Raw genomic sequence first — 18,369 nt, 5'->3', positions numbered from 1 at the left:
ACTGGCTGGGAATCCCAAGTTCCGTTGACCTTTTTGAACCTGAAAATTGTGTTAGTTTCTCTATGAGATAGTAAAAGAAGGTTCAAATTGAACAGCTGCTGTCAACGGCCATTCTAAGCTGAATGTGCCTGCTCTCGTCAGATCGCAGCAGCAATGCAGCTTAAGGCTTGGCAAGTACCAGCATGGGAGACTGGCTGGGAATCCCAAGTTCCGTTGACCTTTTTGAACCTGAAAATTGTGTTAGTTTCTCTATGAGATAGTAAAAGAAGGTTCAAACTGAACAGCTGCTGTCAACGGCCATTCTAAGCTGAATGTGCCTGCTCTCGTCAGATCGCTGCATCAATGCAGCTTAAGGCTTGGCAAGTACCAGCATGGGAGACTGGCTGGGAATCCCAAGTTCCGTTGACCTTTTTGAACCTGAAAATTGTGTTAGTTTCTCTATGAGATAGTAAAAGAAGGTTCAAATTGAACAGCTGCTGTCAACGGCCATTCTAAGCTGAATGTGCCTGCTCTCGTCAGATCGCAGCAGCAATGCAGCTTAAGGCTTGGCAAGTACCAGCATGGGAGACTGGCTGGGAATCCCAAGTTCCGTTGACCTTTTTGAACCTGAAAATTGTGTTAGTTTCTCTATGAGATAGTAAAAGAAAGTAGAAATTAGGCAGCTGCTGTCAACGGCCATTCTAAGCTGAATGTGCCTGCTCTCGTCAGATCGCAGCAGCAATGCAGCTTAAGGCTTGGCAAGTACCAGCATGGGAGACTGGCTGGGAATCCCAAGTTCTGTTGACCTTTTTGAACCTGAAAATTGTGTTAGTTTCTCTATGAGATAGTAAAAGAAGGTTCCAATTGAACAGCTGCTGTCAACGGCCATTCTAAGCTGAATGTGCCTGCTCTCATCAGATCGCAGCAGCTTAAGGCTTGGCAAGTACCAGCATGGGAGACTGGCTGGGAATCCCAAGTTCCGTTGACCTTTTTGAACCTGAAAATTGTGTTAGTTTCTCTATGAGATAGTAAAAGAAGGTTCAAACTGAACAGCTGCTGTCAACGGCCATTCTAAGCTGAATGTGCCTGCTCTCGTCAGATCGCAGCAGCAATGCAGCTTAAGGCTTGGCAAGTACCAGCATGGGAGACTGGCTGGGAATCCCAAGTTCCGTTGACCTTTTTGAACCTGAAAATTGTGTTAGTTTCTCTATGAGATAGTAAAAGAAGGTTCAAATTGAACAGCTGCTGTCAACAGCCATTCTAAGCTGAATGTGCCTGCTCTCGTCAGATCGCAGCAGCTTAAGGCTTGGCAAGTACCAGCATGGGAGACTGGCTGGGAATCCCAAGTTCCGTTGACCTTTTTGAACCTGAAAATTGTGTTAGTTTCTCTATGAGATAGTAAAAGAAGGTTCAAATTGAACAGCTGCTGTCAACGGCCATTCTAAGCTGAATGTGCCTGCTCTCGTCAGATCGCAGCAGCAATGCAGCTTAAGGCTTGGCAAGTACCAGCATGGGAGACTGGCTGGGAATCCCAAGTTCCGTTGACCTTTTTGAACCTGAAAATTGTGTTAGTTTCTCTATGAGATAGTAAAAGAAAGTAGAAATTAGGCAGCTGCTGTCAACGGCCATTCTAAGCTGAATGTGCCTGCTCTCGTCAGATCGCAGCAGCAATGCAGCTTAAGGCTTGGCAAGTACCAGCATGGGAGACTGGCTGGGAATCCCAAGTTCTGTTGACCTTTTTGAACCTTAAAATTGTGTTAGTTTCTCTATGAGATAGTAAAAGAAGGTTCAAATTGAACAGCTGCTGTCAACGGCCATTCTAAGCTGAATGTGCCTGCTCTCATCAGATCGCAGCAGCTTAAGGCTTGGCAAGTACCAGCATGGGAGACTGGCTGGGAATCCCAAGTTCCGTTGACCTTTTTGAACCTGAAAATTGTGTTAGTTACTCTATGAGATAGTAAAAGAAGGTTCAAACTGAACAGCTGCTGTCAACGGCCATTCTAAGCTGAATGTGCCTGCTCTCGTCAGATCGCAGCAGCAATGCAGCTTAAGGCTTGGCAAGTACCAGCATGGGAGACTGGCTGGGAATCCCAAGTTCCGTTGACCTTTTTGAACCTGAAAATTGTGTTAGTTTCTCTATGAGATAGTAAAAGAAGGTTCAAATTGAACAGCTGCTGTCAACAGCCATTCTAAGCTGAATGTGCCTGCTCTCGTCAGATCGCAGCAGCTTAAGGCTTGGCAAGTACCAGCATGGGAGACTGGCTGGGAATCCCAAGTTCCGTTGACCTTTTTGAACCTGAAAATTGTGTTAGTTTCTCTATGAGATAGTAAAAGAAGGTTCAAATTGAACAGCTGCTGTCAACAGCCATTCTAAGCTGAATGTGCCTGCTCTCGTCAGATCGCAGCAGCTTAAGGCTTGGCAAGTACCAGCATGGGAGACTGGCTGGGAATCCCAAGTTCCGTTGACCTTTTTGAACCTGAAAATTGTGTTAGTTTCTCTATGAGATAGTAAAAGAAGGTTCAAACTGAACAGCTGCTGTCAACGGCCATTCTAAGCTGAATGTGCCTGCTCTCGTCAGATCGCAGCAGCAATGCAGCTTAAGGCTTGGCAAGTACCAGCATGGGAGACTGGCTGGGAATCCCAAGTTCCGTTGACCTTTTTGAACCTGAAAATTGTGTTAGTTTCTCTATGAGATAGTAAAAGAAGGTTCAAATTGAACAGCTGCTGTCAACAGCCATTCTAAGCTGAATGTGCCTGCTCTCGTCAGATCGCAGCAGCTTAAGGCTTGGCAAGTACCAGCATGGGAGACTGGCTGGGAATCCCAAGTTCCGTTGACCTTTTTGAACCTGAAAATTGTGTTAGTTTCTCTATGAGATAGTAAAAGAAGGTTCAAATTGAACAGCTGCTGTCAACGGCCATTCTAAGCTGAATGTGCCTGCTCTCGTCAGATCGCAGCAGCAATGCAGCTTAAGGCTTGGCAAGTACCAGCATGGGAGACTGGCTGGGAATCCCAAGTTCCGTTGACCTTTTTGAACCTGAAAATTGTGTTAGTTTCTCTATGAGATAGTAAAAGAAAGTAGAAATTAGGCAGCTGCTGTCAACGGCCATTCTAAGCTGAATGTGCCTGCTCTCGTCAGATCGCAGCAGCAATGCAGCTTAAGGCTTGGCAAGTACCAGCATGGGAGACTGGCTGGGAATCCCAAGTTCCGTTGACCTTTTTGAACCTGAAAATTGTGTTAGTTTCTCTATGAGATAGTAAAAGAAGGTTCAAATTGAACAGCTGCTGTCAACAGCCATTCTAAGCTGAATGTGCCTGCTCTCGTCAGATCGCAGCAGCTTAAGGCTTGGCAAGTACCAGCATGGGAGACTGGCTGGGAATCCCAAGTTCCGTTGACCTTTTTGAACCTGAAAATTGTGTTAGTTTCTCTATGAGATAGTAAAAGAAGGTTCAAACTGAACAGCTGCTGTCAACGGCCATTCTAAGCTGAATGTGCCTGCTCTCGTCAGATCGCAGCAGCAATGCAGCTTAAGGCTTGGCAAGTACCAGCATGGGAGACTGGCTGGGAATCCCAAGTTCCGTTGACCTTTTTGAACCTGAAAATTGTGTTAGTTTCTCTATGAGATAGTAAAAGAAGGTTCAAATTGAACAGCTGCTGTCAACAGCCATTCTAAGCTGAATGTGCCTGCTCTCGTCAGATCGCAGCAGCTTAAGGCTTGGCAAGTACCAGCATGGGAGACTGGCTGGGAATCCCAAGTTCCGTTGACCTTTTTGAACCTGAAAATTGTGTTAGTTTCTCTATGAGATAGTAAAAGAAGGTTCAAATTGAACAGCTGCTGTCAACGGCAATTCTAAGCTGAATGTGCCTGCTCTCGTCAGATCGCAGCAGCAATGCAGCTTAAGGCTTGGCAAGTACCAGCATGGGAGACTGGCTGGGAATCCCAAGTTCCGTTGACCTTTTTGAACCTGAAAATTGTGTTAGTTTCTCTATGAGATAGTAAAAGAAAGTAGAAATTAGGCAGCTGCTGTCAACGGCCATTCTAAGCTGAATGTGCCTGCTCTCGTCAGATCGCAGCAGCAATGCAGCTTAAGGCTTGGCAAGTACCAGCATGGGAGACTGGCTGGGAATCCCAAGTTCTGTTGACCTTTTTGAACCTGAAAATTGTGTTAGTTTCTCTATGAGATAGTAAAAGAAGGTTCAAATTGAACAGCTGCTGTCAACGGCCATTCTAAGCTGAATGTGCCTGCTCTCATCAGATCGCAGCAGCTTAAGGCTTGGCAAGTACCAGCATGGGAGACTGGCTGGGAATCCCAAGTTCCGTTGACCTTTTTGAACCTGAAAATTGTGTTAGTTTCTCTATGAGATAGTAAAAGAAGGTTCAAACTGAACAGCTGCTGTCAACGGCCATTCTAAGCTGAATGTGCCTGCTCTCGTCAGATCGCTGCATCAATGCAGCTTAAGGCTTGGCAAGTACCAGCATGGGAGACTGGCTGGGAATCCCAAGTTCCGTTGACCTTTTTGAACCTGAAAATTGTGTTAGTTTCTCTATGAGATAGTAAAAGAAGGTTCCAATTGAACAGCTGCTGTCAACGGCCATTCTAAGCTGAATGTGCCTGCTCTCATCAGATCGCAGCAGCTTAAGGCTTGGCAAGTACCAGCATGGGAGACTGGCTGGGAATCCCAAGTTCCGTTGACCTTTTTGAACCTGAAAATTGTGTTAGTTTCTCTATGAGATAGTAAAAGAAGGTTCAAACTGAACAGCTGCTGTCAACGGCCATTCTAAGCTGAATGTGCCTGCTCTCGTCAGATCGCAGCAGCAATGCAGCTTAAGGCTTGGCAAGTACCAGCATGGGAGACTGGCTGGGAATCCCAAGTTCCGTTGACCTTTTTGAACCTGAAAATTGTGTTAGTTTCTCTATGAGATAGTAAAAGAAGGTTCAAATTGAACAGCTGCTGTCAACAGCCATTCTAAGCTGAATGTGCCTGCTCTCGTCAGATCGCAGCAGCTTAAGGCTTGGCAAGTACCAGCATGGGAGACTGGCTGGGAATCCCAAGTTCCGTTGACCTTTTTGAACCTGAAAATTGTGTTAGTTTCTCTATGAGATAGTAAAAGAAGGTTCAAATTGAACAGCTGCTGTCAACGGCCATTCTAAGCTGAATGTGCCTGCTCTCGTCAGATCGCAGCAGCAATGCAGCTTAAGGCTTGGCAAGTACCAGCATGGGAGACTGGCTGGGAATCCCAAGTTCCGTTGACCTTTTTGAACCTGAAAATTGTGTTAGTTTCTCTATGAGATAGTAAAAGAAAGTAGAAATTAGGCAGCTGCTGTCAACGGCCATTCTAAGCTGAATGTGCCTGCTCTCGTCAGATCGCAGCAGCAATGCAGCTTAAGGCTTGGCAAGTACCAGCATGGGAGACTGGCTGGGAATCCCAAGTTCTGTTGACCTTTTTGAACCTTAAAATTGTGTTAGTTTCTCTATGAGATAGTAAAAGAAGGTTCAAATTGAACAGCTGCTGTCAACGGCCATTCTAAGCTGAATGTGCCTGCTCTCATCAGATCGCAGCAGCTTAAGGCTTGGCAAGTACCAGCATGGGAGACTGGCTGGGAATCCCAAGTTCCGTTGACCTTTTTGAACCTGAAAATTGTGTTAGTTACTCTATGAGATAGTAAAAGAAGGTTCAAACTGAACAGCTGCTGTCAACGGCCATTCTAAGCTGAATGTGCCTGCTCTCGTCAGATCGCAGCAGCTTAAGGCTTGGCAAGTACCAGCATGGGAGACTGGCTGGGAATCCCAAGTTCCGTTGACCTTTTTGAACCTGAAAATTGTGTTAGTTTCTCTATGAGATAGTAAAAGAAGGTTCAAATTGAACAGCTGCTGTCAACAGCCATTCTAAGCTGAATGTGCCTGCTCTCGTCAGATCGCAGCAGCTTAAGGCTTGGCAAGTACCAGCATGGGAGACTGGCTGGGAATCCCAAGTTCCGTTGACCTTTTTGAACCTGAAAATTGTGTTAGTTTCTCTATGAGATAGTAAAAGAAGGTTCAAACTGAACAGCTGCTGTCAACGGCCATTCTAAGCTGAATGTGCCTGCTCTCGTCAGATCGCAGCAGCAATGCAGCTTAAGGCTTGGCAAGTACCAGCATGGGAGACTGGCTGGGAATCCCAAGTTCCGTTGACCTTTTTGAACCTGAAAATTGTGTTAGTTTCTCTATGAGATAGTAAAAGAAGGTTCAAATTGAACAGCTGCTGTCAACAGCCATTCTAAGCTGAATGTGCCTGCTCTCGTCAGATCGCAGCAGCTTAAGGCTTGGCAAGTACCAGCATGGGAGACTGGCTGGGAATCCCAAGTTCCGTTGACCTTTTTGAACCTGAAAATTGTGTTAGTTTCTCTATGAGATAGTAAAAGAAGGTTCAAATTGAACAGCTGCTGTCAACGGCCATTCTAAGCTGAATGTGCCTGCTCTCGTCAGATCGCAGCAGCAATGCAGCTTAAGGCTTGGCAAGTACCAGCATGGGAGACTGGCTGGGAATCCCAAGTTCCGTTGACCTTTTTGAACCTGAAAATTGTGTTAGTTTCTCTATGAGATAGTAAAAGAAAGTAGAAATTAGGCAGCTGCTGTCAACGGCCATTCTAAGCTGAAAGTGCCTGCTCTCGTCAGATCGCAGCAGCAATGCAGCTTAAGGCTTGGCAAGTACCAGCATGGGAGACTGGCTGGGAATCCCAAGTTCTGTTGACCTTTTTGAACCTGAAAATTGTGTTAGTTTCTCTATGAGATAGTAAAAGAAGGTTCAAATTGAACAGCTGCTGTCAACGGCCATTCTAAGCTGAATGTGCCTGCTCTCATCAGATCGCAGCAGCTTAAGGCTTGGCAAGTACCAGCATGGGAGACTGGCTGGGAATCCCAAGTTCCGTTGACCTTTTTGAACCTGAAAATTGTGTTAGTTTCTCTATGAGATAGTAAAAGAAGGTTCAAACTGAACAGCTGCTGTCAACGGCCATTCTAAGCTGAATGTGCCTGCTCTCGTCAGATCGCAGCAGCAATGCAGCTTAAGGCTTGGCAAGTACCAGCATGGGAGACTGGCTGGGAATCCCAAGTTCCGTTGACCTTTTTGAACCTGAAAATTGTGTTAGTTTCTCTATGAGATAGTAAAAGAAGGTTCAAATTGAACAGCTGCTGTCAACAGCCATTCTAAGCTGAATGTGCCTGCTCTCGTCAGATCGCAGCAGCTTAAGGCTTGGCAAGTACCAGCATGGGAGACTGGCTGGGAATCCCAAGTTCCGTTGACCTTTTTGAACCTGAAAATTGTGTTAGTTTCTCTATGAGATAGTAAAAGAAGGTTCAAATTGAACAGCTGCTGTCAACGGCCATTCTAAGCTGAATGTGCCTGCTCTCGTCAGATCGCAGCAGCAATGCAGCTTAAGGCTTGGCAAGTACCAGCATGGGAGACTGGCTGGGAATCCCAAGTTCCGTTGACCTTTTTGAACCTGAAAATTGTGTTAGTTTCTCTATGAGATAGTAAAAGAAAGTAGAAATTAGGCAGCTGCTGTCAACGGCCATTCTAAGCTGAATGTGCCTGCTCTCGTCAGATCGCAGCAGCAATGCAGCTTAAGGCTTGGCAAGTACCAGCATGGGAGACTGGCTGGGAATCCCAAGTTCTGTTGACCTTTTTGAACCTTAAAATTGTGTTAGTTTCTCTATGAGATAGTAAAAGAAGGTTCAAATTGAACAGCTGCTGTCAACGGCCATTCTAAGCTGAATGTGCCTGCTCTCATCAGATCGCAGCAGCTTAAGGCTTGGCAAGTACCAGCATGGGAGACTGGCTGGGAATCCCAAGTTCCGTTGACCTTTTTGAACCTGAAAATTGTGTTAGTTACTCTATGAGATAGTAAAAGAAGGTTCAAACTGAACAGCTGCTGTCAACGGCCATTCTAAGCTGAATGTGCCTGCTCTCGTCAGATCGCAGCAGCAATGCAGCTTAAGGCTTGGCAAGTACCAGCATGGGAGACTGGCTGGGAATCCCAAGTTCCGTTGACCTTTTTGAACCTGAAAATTGTGTTAGTTTCTCTATGAGATAGTAAAAGAAGGTTCAAATTGAACAGCTGCTGTCAACAGCCATTCTAAGCTGAATGTGCCTGCTCTCGTCAGATCGCAGCAGCTTAAGGCTTGGCAAGTACCAGCATGGGAGACTGGCTGGGAATCCCAAGTTCCGTTGACCTTTTTGAACCTGAAAATTGTGTTAGTTTCTCTATGAGATAGTAAAAGAAGGTTCAAATTGAACAGCTGCTGTCAACAGCCATTCTAAGCTGAATGTGCCTGCTCTCGTCAGATCGCAGCAGCTTAAGGCTTGGCAAGTACCAGCATGGGAGACTGGCTGGGAATCCCAAGTTCCGTTGACCTTTTTGAACCTGAAAATTGTGTTAGTTTCTCTATGAGATAGTAAAAGAAGGTTCAAACTGAACAGCTGCTGTCAACGGCCATTCTAAGCTGAATGTGCCTGCTCTCGTCAGATCGCAGCAGCAATGCAGCTTAAGGCTTGGCAAGTACCAGCATGGGAGACTGGCTGGGAATCCCAAGTTCCGTTGACCTTTTTGAACCTGAAAATTGTGTTAGTTTCTCTATGAGATAGTAAAAGAAGGTTCAAATTGAACAGCTGCTGTCAACAGCCATTCTAAGCTGAATGTGCCTGCTCTCGTCAGATCGCAGCAGCTTAAGGCTTGGCAAGTACCAGCATGGGAGACTGGCTGGGAATCCCAAGTTCCGTTGACCTTTTTGAACCTGAAAATTGTGTTAGTTTCTCTATGAGATAGTAAAAGAAGGTTCAAATTGAACAGCTGCTGTCAACGGCCATTCTAAGCTGAATGTGCCTGCTCTCGTCAGATCGCAGCAGCAATGCAGCTTAAGGCTTGGCAAGTACCAGCATGGGAGACTGGCTGGGAATCCCAAGTTCCGTTGACCTTTTTGAACCTGAAAATTGTGTTAGTTTCTCTATGAGATAGTAAAAGAAAGTAGAAATTAGGCAGCTGCTGTCAACGGCCATTCTAAGCTGAATGTGCCTGCTCTCGTCAGATCGCAGCAGCAATGCAGCTTAAGGCTTGGCAAGTACCAGCATGGGAGACTGGCTGGGAATCCCAAGTTCTGTTGACCTTTTTGAACCTGAAAATTGTGTTAGTTTCTCTATGAGATAGTAAAAGAAGGTTCAAATTGAACAGCTGCTGTCAACGGCCATTCTAAGCTGAATGTGCCTGCTCTCATCAGATCGCAGCAGCTTAAGGCTTGGCAAGTACCAGCATGGGAGACTGGCTGGGAATCCCAAGTTCCGTTGACCTTTTTGAACCTGAAAATTGTGTTAGTTTCTCTATGAGATAGTAAAAGAAGGTTCAAACTGAACAGCTGCTGTCAACGGCCATTCTAAGCTGAATGTGCCTGCTCTCGTCAGATCGCAGCAGCAATGCAGCTTAAGGCTTGGCAAGTACCAGCATGGGAGACTGGCTGGGAATCCCAAGTTCCGTTGACCTTTTTGAACCTGAAAATTGTGTTAGTTTCTCTATGAGATAGTAAAAGAAGGTTCAAATTGAACAGCTGCTGTCAACAGCCATTCTAAGCTGAATGTGCCTGCTCTCGTCAGATCGCAGCAGCTTAAGGCTTGGCAAGTACCAGCATGGGAGACTGGCTGGGAATCCCAAGTTCCGTTGACCTTTTTGAACCTGAAAATTGTGTTAGTTTCTCTATGAGATAGTAAAAGAAGGTTCAAATTGAACAGCTGCTGTCAACAGCCATTCTAAGCTGAATGTGCCTGCTCTCGTCAGATCGCAGCAGCTTAAGGCTTGGCAAGTACCAGCATGGGAGACTGGCTGGGAATCCCAAGTTCCGTTGACCTTTTTGAACCTGAAAATTGTGTTAGTTTCTCTATGAGATAGTAAAAGAAGGTTCAAATTGAACAGCTGCTGTCAACGGCCATTCTAAGCTGAATGTGCCTGCTCTCGTCAGATCGCAGTAGCAATGCAGCTTAAGGCTTGGCAAGTACCAGCATGGGAGACTGGCTGGGAATCCCAAGTTCCGTTGACCTTTTTGAACCTGAAAATTGTGTTAGTTTCTCTATGGGATAGTAAAAGAAGGTTCAAATTGAACAGCTGCTTTCAACGGCCATTCTAAGCTGAATGTGCCTGCTCTCGTCAGATCGCAGCAGCAATGCAGCTTAAGGCTTGGCAAGTACCAGCATGGGAGACTGGCTGGGAATCCCAAGTTCTGTTGACCTTTTTGAACCTGAAAATTGTGTTAGTTTCTCTATGAGATAGTAAAAGATGGTTCAAATTGAACAGCTGCTGTCAACGGCCATTCTAAGCTGAATGTGCCTGCTCTCGTCAGATCGCAGCAACAATGCAGCTTAAGGCTTGGCAAGTACAAGCATGGGAGACTGGCTGGGAATCCCAAGTTCCGTTGACCTTTTTGAACCTGAAAATTGTTAGTTTCTCTGTCAAAGATGGTAAAAGAAGGTTCAAATTGAACAGCTGCTGTCAACGGCCATTCTAAGCTGAATGTGCCTGCTCTCGTCAGATCGCAGCAGCAATGCAGCTTAAGGCTTGGCAAGTACCAGCATGGGAGACTGGCTGGGAATCCCAAGTTCCGTTGACCTTTTTGAACCTGAAAATTGTGTTAGTTTCTCTATGAGATAGTAAAAGAAGGTTCAAATTGAACAGCTGCTGTCAACGGCCATTCTAAGCTAAATGTGCCTGCTCTCATCAGATCGCAGCAGCAATGTAGCTTAAGGCTTGGCAAGTACCAGCATGGGAGACTGGCTGGGAATCCCAAGTTCCGTTGACCTTTTTGAACCTGAAAATTGTGTTAGTTTCTCTATGAGATAGTAAAAGAAGGTTCAAATTGAACAGCTGCTGTCAACGGCCATTCTAAGCTGAATGTGCCTGCTCTCGTCAGATCGCAGCAGCAATGCAGCTTAAGGCTTGGCAAGTACCAGCATGGGAGACTGGCTGGGAATCCCAAGTTCCGTTGACCTTTTTGAACCTGAAAATTGTTAGTTTCTCTGTCAAAGATGGTAAAAGAAGGTTCAAATTGAACAGCTGCTGTCAACGGCCATTCTAAGCTGAATGTGCCTGCTCTCGTCAGATCGCAACAGCAATGTAGCTTAAGGCTTGGCAAGTACCAGCATGGGAGACTGGCTGGGAATCCCAAGTTCCGTTGACCTTTTTGAACCTGAAAATTGTGTTAGTTTCTCTATGAGATAGTAAAAGAAGGTTCAAACTGAACCGCTGCTGTCAACGGCCATTCTAAGCTGAATGTGCCTGCTCTCGTCAGATCGCAGCAGCAATGCAGCTTAAGGCTTGGCAAGTACCAGCATGGGAGACTGGCTGGGAATCCCAAGTTCCGTTGACCTTTTTGAACCTGAAAATTGTGTTAGTTTCTCTATGAGATAGTAAAAGAAGGTTCAAATTGAACAGCTGCTGTCAACGGCCATTCTAAGCTGAATGTGCCTGCTCTCGTCAGATCGCAGCAGCAATGCAGCTTAAGGCTTGGCAAGTAACAGCATGGGAGACTGGCTGGGAATCCCAAGTTCTGTTGACCTTTTTGAACCTGAAAATTGTGTTAGTTTCTCTATGAGATAGTAAAAGAAGGTTCAAATTGAACAGCTGCTGTCAACGGCCATTCTAAGCTGAATGTGCCTGCTCTCGTCAGATCGCAGCAGCATTGCAGCTTAAGGCTTGGCAAGTACCAGCATGGGAGACTGGCTGGGAATCCCAAGTTCTATTGACCTTTTTGAACCTGAAAATTGTGTTAGTTTCTCTATGAGATAGTAAAAGAAGGTTCAAATTGAACAGCTGCTGTCAACGGCCATTCTAAGCTGAATGCGCGTGCTCTTGTCGGATCACAGCAGCGATGCAGCTTAAGGCTTGGCAAGTACCAGCATGGGAGACTGGCTGCGAATCCCAAGTTCCGTTGACCTTTTTGAACCTGAAAATTGTGTTAGTTTCTCTATGAGATAGTAAAAGAAGGTTCAAACTGAACAGCTGCTGTCAACGGCCATTCTAAGCTGAATGTGCTTGCTCTCGTCAGATCGCAGCATCAATGCAGCTTAAGGCTTGGCAAGTACCAGCATGGGAGACTGGCTGGGAATCCCAAGTTCCGTTGACCTTTTTGAACCTGAAAATTGTGTTAGTTTCTCTATGAGATAGTAAAAGAAGGTTCAAATTGAACAGCTGCTGTCAACGGCCATTCTAAGCTGAATGTGCCTGCTCTCGTCAGATCGCAGCAGCAATGCAGCTTAAGGCTTGGCAAGTACCAGCATGGGAGACTGGCTGGGAATCCCAAGTTCCGTTGACCTTTTTGAACCTGAAAATTGTGTTAGTTTCTCTATGAGATAGTAAAAGAAAGTAGAAATTAGGCAGCTGCTGTCAACGGCCATTCTAAGCTGAATGTGCCTGCTCTCGTCAGATCGCAGCAGCAATGCAGCTTAAGGCTTGGCAAGTACCAGCATGGGAGACTGGCTGGGAATCCCAAGTTCTGTTGACCTTTTTGAACCTGAAAATTGTGTTAGTTTCTCTATGAGATAGTAAAAGAAGGTTCAAATTGAACAGCTGCTGTCAACGGCCATTCTAAGCTGAATGTGCCTGCTCTCATCAGATCGCAGCAGCTTAAGGCTTGGCAAGTACCAGCATGGGAGACTGGCTGGGAATCCCAAGTTCCGTTGACCTTTTTGAACCTGAAAATTGTGTTAGTTTCTCTATGAGATAGTAAAAGAAGGTTCAAACTGAACAGCTGCTGTCAACGGCCATTCTAAGCTGAATGTGCCTGCTCTCGTCAGATCGCAGCAGCAATGCAGCTTAAGGCTTGGCAAGTACCAGCATGGGAGACTGGCTGGGAATCCCAAGTTCCGTTGACCTTTTTGAACCTGAAAATTGTGTTAGTTTCTCTATGAGATAGTAAAAGAAGGTTCAAATTGAACAGCTGCTGTCAACAGCCATTCTAAGCTGAATGTGCCTGCTCTCGTCAGATCGCAGCAGCTTAAGGCTTGGCAAGTACCAGCATGGGAGACTGGCTGGGAATCCCAAGTTCCGTTGACCTTTTTGAACCTGAAAATTGTGTTAGTTTCTCTATGAGATAGTAAAAGAAGGTTCAAATTGAACAGCTGCTGTCAACGGCCATTCTAAGCTGAATGTGCCTGCTCTCGTCAGATCGCAGCAGCAATGCAGCTTAAGGCTTGGCAAGTACCAGCATGGGAGACTGGCTGGGAATCCCAAGTTCCGTTGACCTTTTTGAACCTGAAAATTGTGTTAGTTTCTCTATGAGATAGTAAAAGAAAGTAGAAATTAGGCAGCTGATGTCAACGGCCATTCTAAGCTGAATGTGCCTGCTCTCGTCAGATCGCAGCAGCAATGCAGCTTAAGGCTTGGCAAGTACCAGCATGGGAGACTGGCTGGGAATCCCAAGTTCTGTTGACCTTTTTGAACCTGAAAATTGTGTTAGTTTCTCTATGAGATAGTAAAAGAAGGTTCAAATTGAACAGCTGCTGTCAACGGCCATTCTAAGCTGAATGTGCCTGCTCTCATCAGATCGCAGCAGCTTAAGGCTTGGCAAGTACCAGCATGGGAGACTGGCTGGGAATCCCAAGTTCCGTTGACCTTTTTGAACCTGAAAATTGTGTTAGTTTCTCTATGAGATAGTAAAAGAAGGTTCAAACTGAACAGCTGCTGTCAACGGCCATTCTAAGCTGAATGTGCCTGCTCTCGTCAGATCGCAGCAGCAATGCAGCTTAAGGCTTGGCAAGTACCAGCATGGGAGACTGGCTGGGAATCCCAAGTTCCGTTGACCTTTTTGAACCTGAAAATTGTGTTAGTTTCTCTATGAGATAGTAAAAGAAGGTTCAAATTGAACAGCTGCTGTCAACAGCCATTCTAAGCTGAATGTGCCTGCTCTCGTCAGATCGCAGCAGCTTAAGGCTTGGCAAGTACCAGCATGGGAGACTGGCTGGGAATCCCAAGTTCCGTTGACCTTTTTGAACCTGAAAATTGTGTTAGTTTCTCTATGAGATAGTAAAAGAAGGTTCAAATTGAACAGCTGCTGTCAACGGCCATTCTAAGCTGAATGTGCCTGCTCTCGTCAGATCGCAGCAGCAATGCAGCTTAAGGCTTGGCAAGTACCAGCATGGGAGACTGGCTGGGAATCCCAAGTTCCGTTGACCTTTTTGAACCTGAAAATTGTGTTAGTTTCTCTATGAGATAGTAAAAGAAAGTAGAAATTAGGCAGCTGCTGTCAACGGCCATTCTAAGCTGAATGTGCCTGCTCTCGTCAGATCGCAGCAGCAATGCAGCTTAAGGCTTGGCAAGTACCAGCATGGGAGACTGGCTGGGAATCCCAAGTTCTGTTGACCTTTTTGAACCTGAAAATTGTGTTAGTTTCTCTATGAGATAGTAAAAGAAGGTTCAAATTGAACAGCTGCTGTCAACGGCCATTCTAAGCTGAATGTGCCTGCTCTCATCAGATCGCAGCAGCTTAAGGCTTGGCAAGTACCAGCATGGGAGACTGGCTGGGAATCCCAAGTTCCGTTGACCTTTTTGAACCTGAAAATTGTGTTAGTTTCTCTATGAGATAGTAAAAGAAGGTTCAAACTGAACAGCTGCTGTCAACGGCCATTCTAAGCTGAATGTGCCTGCTCTCGTCAGATCGCAGCAGCAATGCAGCTTAAGGCTTGGCAAGTACCAGCATGGGAGACTGGCTGGGAATCCCAAGTTCCGTTGACCTTTTTGAACCTGAAAATTGTGTTAGTTTCTCTATGAGATAGTAAAAGAAGGTTCAAATTGAACAGCTGCTGTCAACAGCCATTCTAAGCTGAATGTGCCTGCTCTCGTCAGATCGCAGCAGCTTAAGGCTTGGCAAGTACCAGCATGGGAGACTGGCTGGGAATCCCAAGTTCCGTTGACCTTTTTGAACCTGAAAATTGTGTTAGTTTCTCTATGAGATAGTAAAAGAAGGTTCAAATTGAACAGCTGCTGTCAACGGCCATTCTAAGCTGAATGTGCCTGCTCTCGTCAGATCGCAGCAGCAATGCAGCTTAAGGCTTGGCAAGTACCAGCATGGGAGACTGGCTGGGAATCCCAAGTTCCGTTGACCTTTTTGAACCTGAAAATTGTGTTAGTTTCTCTATGAGATAGTAAAAGAAAGTAGAAATTAGGCAGCTGCTGTCAACGGCCATTCTAAGCTGAATGTGCCTGCTCTCGTCAGATCGCAGCAGCAATGCAGCTTAAGGCTTGGCAAGTACCAGCATGGGAGACTGGCTGGGAATCCCAAGTTCTGTTGACCTTTTTGAACCTGAAAATTGTGTTAGTTTCTCTATGAGATAGTAAAAGAAGGTTCAAATTGAACAGCTGCTGTCAACGGCCATTCTAAGCTGAATGTGCCTGCTCTCATCAGATCGCAGCAGCTTAAGGCTTGGCAAGTACCAGCATGGGAGACTGGCTGGGAATCCCAAGTTCCGTTGACCTTTTTGAACCTGAAAATTGTGTTAGTTTCTCTATGAGATAGTAAAAGAAGGTTCAAACTGAACAGCTGCTGTCAACGGCCATTCTAAGCTGAATGTGCCTGCTCTCGTCAGATCGCAGCAGCAATGCAGCTTAAGGCTTGGCAAGTACCAGCATGGGAGACTGGCTGGGAATCCCAAGTTCCGTTGACCTTTTTGAACCTGAAAATTGTGTTAGTTTCTCTATGAGATAGTAAAAGAAGGTTCAAATTGAACAGCTGCTGTCAACAGCCATTCTAAGCTGAATGTGCCTGCTCTCGTCAGATCGCAGCAGCTTAAGGCTTGGCAAGTACCAGCATGGGAGACTGGCTGGGAATCCCAAGTTCCGTTGACCTTTTTGAACCTGAAAATTGTGTTAGTTTCTCTATGAGATAGTAAAAGAAGGTTCAAATTGAACAGCTGCTGTCAACGGCCATTCTAAGCTGAATGTGCCTGCTCTCGTCAGATCGCAGCAGCAATGCAGCTTAAGGCTTGGCAAGTACCAGCATGGGAGACTGGCTGGGAATCCCAAGTTCCGTTGACCTTTTTGAACCTGAAAATTGTGTTAGTTTCTCTATGAGATAGTAAAAGAAAGTAGAAATTAGGCAGCTGCTGTCAACGGCCATTCTAAGCTGAATGTGCCTGCTCTCGTCAGATCGCAGCAGCAATGCAGCTTAAGGCTTGGCAAGTACCAGCATGGGAGACTGGCTGGGAATCCCAAGTTCTGTTGACCTTTTTGAACCTTAAAATTGTGTTAGTTTCTCTATGAGATAGTAAAAGAAGGTTCAAATTGAACAGCTGCTGTCAACGGCCATTCTAAGCTGAATGTGCCTGCTCTCATCAGATCGCAGCAGCTTAAGGCTTGGCAAGTACCAGCATGGGAGACTGGCTGGGAATCCCAAGTTCCGTTGACCTTTTTGAACCTGAAAATTGTGTTAGTTACTCTATGAGATAGTAAAAGAAGGTTCAAACTGAACAGCTGCTGTCAACGGCCATTCTAAGCTGAATGTGCCTGCTCTCGTCAGATCGCAGCAGCAATGCAGCTTAAGGCTTGGCAAGTACCAGCATGGGAGACTGGCTGGGAATCCCAAGTTCCGTTGACCTTTTTGAACCTGAAAATTGTGTTAGTTTCTCTATGAGATAGTAAAAGAAGGTTCAAATTGAACAGCTGCTGTCAACAGCCATTCTAAGCTGAATGTGCCTGCTCTCGTCAGATCGCAGCAGCTTAAGGCTTGGCAAGTACCAGCATGGGAGACTGGCTGGGAATCCCAAGTTCCGTTGACCTTTTTGAACCTGAAAATTGTGTTAGTTTCTCTATGAGATAGTAAAAGAAGGTTCAAATTGAACAGCTGCTGTCAACAGCCATTCTAAGCTGAATGTGCCTGCTCTCGTCAGATCGCAGCAGCTTAAGGCTTGGCAAGTACCAGCATGGGAGACTGGCTGGGAATCCCAAGTTCCGTTGACCTTTTTGAACCTGAAAATTGTGTTAGTTTCTCTATGAGATAGTAAAAGAAGGTTCAAATTGAACAGCTGCTGTCAACGGCCATTCTAAGCTGAATGTGCCTGCTCTCGTCAGATCGCAGCAGCAATGCAGCTTAAGGCTTGGCAAGTACCAGCATGGGAGACTGGCTGGGAATCCCAAGTTCCGTTGACCTTTTTGAACCTGAAAATTGTGTTAGTTTCTCTATGAGATAGTAAAAGAAAGTAGAAATTAGGCAGCTGCTGTCAACGGCCATTCTAAGCTGAATGTGCCTGCTCTCGTCAGATCGCAGCAGCAATGCAGCTTAAGGCTTGGCAAGTACCAGCATGGGAGACTGGCTGGGAATCCCAAGTTCTGTTGACCTTTTTGAACCTGAAAATTGTGTTAGTTTCTCTATGAGATAGTAAAAGAAGGTTCAAATTGAACAGCTGCTGTCAACGGCCATTCTAAGCTGAATGTGCCTGCTCTCATCAGATCGCAGCAGCTTAAGGCTTGGCAAGTACCAGCATGGGAGACTGGCTGGGAATCCCAAGTTCCGTTGACCTTTTTGAACCTGAAAATTGTGTTAGTTTCTCTATGAGATAGTAAAAGAAGGTTCAAACTGAACAGCTGCTGTCAACGGCCATTCTAAGCTGAATGTGCCTGCTCTCGTCAGATCGCAGCAGCAATGCAGCTTAAGGCTTGGCAAGTACCAGCATGGGAGACTGGCTGGGAATCCCAAGTTCCGTTGACCTTTTTGAACCTGAAAATTGTGTTAGTTTCTCTATGAGATAGTAAAAGAAGGTTCAAATTGAACAGCTGCTGTCAACAGCCATTCTAAGCTGAATGTGCCTGCTCTCGTCAGATCGCAGCAGCTTAAGGCTTGGCAAGTACCAGCATGGGAGACTGGCTGGGAATCCCAAGTTCCGTTGACCTTTTTGAACCTGAAAATTGTGTTAGTTTCTCTATGAGATAGTAAAAGAAGGTTCAAATTGAACAGCTCCTGTCAACGGCCATTCTAAGCTGAATGTGCCTGCTCTCGTCAGATCGCAGCAGCAATGCAGCTTAAGGCTTGGCAAGTACCAGCATGGGAGACTGGCTGGGAATCCCAAGTTCCGTTGACCTTTTTGAACCTGAAAATTGTGTTAGTTTCTCTATGAGATAGTAAAAGAAAGTAGAAATTAGGCAGCTGCTGTCAACGGCCATTCTAAGCTGAATGTGCCTGCTCTCGTCAGATCGCAGCAGCAATGCAGCTTAAGGCTTGGCAAGTACCAGCATGGGAGACTGGCTGGGAATCCCAAGTTCTGTTGACCTTTTTGAACCTTAAAATTGTGTTAGTTTCTCTATGAGATAGTAAAAGAAGGTTCAAATTGAACAGCTGCTGTCAACGGCCATTCTAAGCTGAATGTGCCTGCTCTCATCAGAT

The 18,369-nt window shown here is 45.7% G+C and overlaps 14 pseudogenes; all 14 read left to right on the top strand.

The window, feature by feature from the left end:
- The first annotated feature begins 14,051 nt into the window (after positions 1 to 14,051).
- Positions 14,052 to 14,170, top strand: LOC140100083 (5S ribosomal RNA; annotated as a pseudogene).
- Positions 14,171 to 14,240: 70 nt separating this feature from the next.
- On the top strand, positions 14,241 to 14,359 carry LOC140080583 (5S ribosomal RNA; annotated as a pseudogene).
- A 251-nt stretch (positions 14,360 to 14,610) lies between these two features.
- Positions 14,611 to 14,729, top strand: LOC140100082 (5S ribosomal RNA; annotated as a pseudogene).
- Positions 14,730 to 14,980: 251 nt separating this feature from the next.
- On the top strand, positions 14,981 to 15,099 carry LOC140100080 (5S ribosomal RNA; annotated as a pseudogene).
- A 70-nt stretch (positions 15,100 to 15,169) lies between these two features.
- On the top strand, positions 15,170 to 15,288 carry LOC140080582 (5S ribosomal RNA; annotated as a pseudogene).
- A 251-nt stretch (positions 15,289 to 15,539) lies between these two features.
- LOC140100079 (5S ribosomal RNA) lies at positions 15,540 to 15,658 on the top strand (annotated as a pseudogene).
- Positions 15,659 to 15,909: 251 nt separating this feature from the next.
- LOC140100078 (5S ribosomal RNA) lies at positions 15,910 to 16,028 on the top strand (annotated as a pseudogene).
- A 70-nt stretch (positions 16,029 to 16,098) lies between these two features.
- On the top strand, positions 16,099 to 16,217 carry LOC140080581 (5S ribosomal RNA; annotated as a pseudogene).
- A 251-nt stretch (positions 16,218 to 16,468) lies between these two features.
- On the top strand, positions 16,469 to 16,587 carry LOC140100077 (5S ribosomal RNA; annotated as a pseudogene).
- A 432-nt stretch (positions 16,588 to 17,019) lies between these two features.
- On the top strand, positions 17,020 to 17,138 carry LOC140100076 (5S ribosomal RNA; annotated as a pseudogene).
- A 70-nt stretch (positions 17,139 to 17,208) lies between these two features.
- On the top strand, positions 17,209 to 17,327 carry LOC140080579 (5S ribosomal RNA; annotated as a pseudogene).
- A 251-nt stretch (positions 17,328 to 17,578) lies between these two features.
- Positions 17,579 to 17,697, top strand: LOC140100074 (5S ribosomal RNA; annotated as a pseudogene).
- A 251-nt stretch (positions 17,698 to 17,948) lies between these two features.
- LOC140100073 (5S ribosomal RNA) lies at positions 17,949 to 18,067 on the top strand (annotated as a pseudogene).
- A 70-nt stretch (positions 18,068 to 18,137) lies between these two features.
- Positions 18,138 to 18,256, top strand: LOC140080578 (5S ribosomal RNA; annotated as a pseudogene).
- Positions 18,257 to 18,369: the final 113 nt, after the last annotated feature.

This window comes from Engystomops pustulosus, chromosome 9 (assembly GCF_040894005.1).
Source record: "Engystomops pustulosus chromosome 9, aEngPut4.maternal, whole genome shotgun sequence".
NCBI lineage: Eukaryota > Metazoa > Chordata > Amphibia > Anura > Leptodactylidae > Engystomops > Engystomops pustulosus.
The sequence above is the reverse complement of the archived record's forward strand: the minus strand, read 5'-3'. Positions and strand labels throughout refer to the sequence as shown.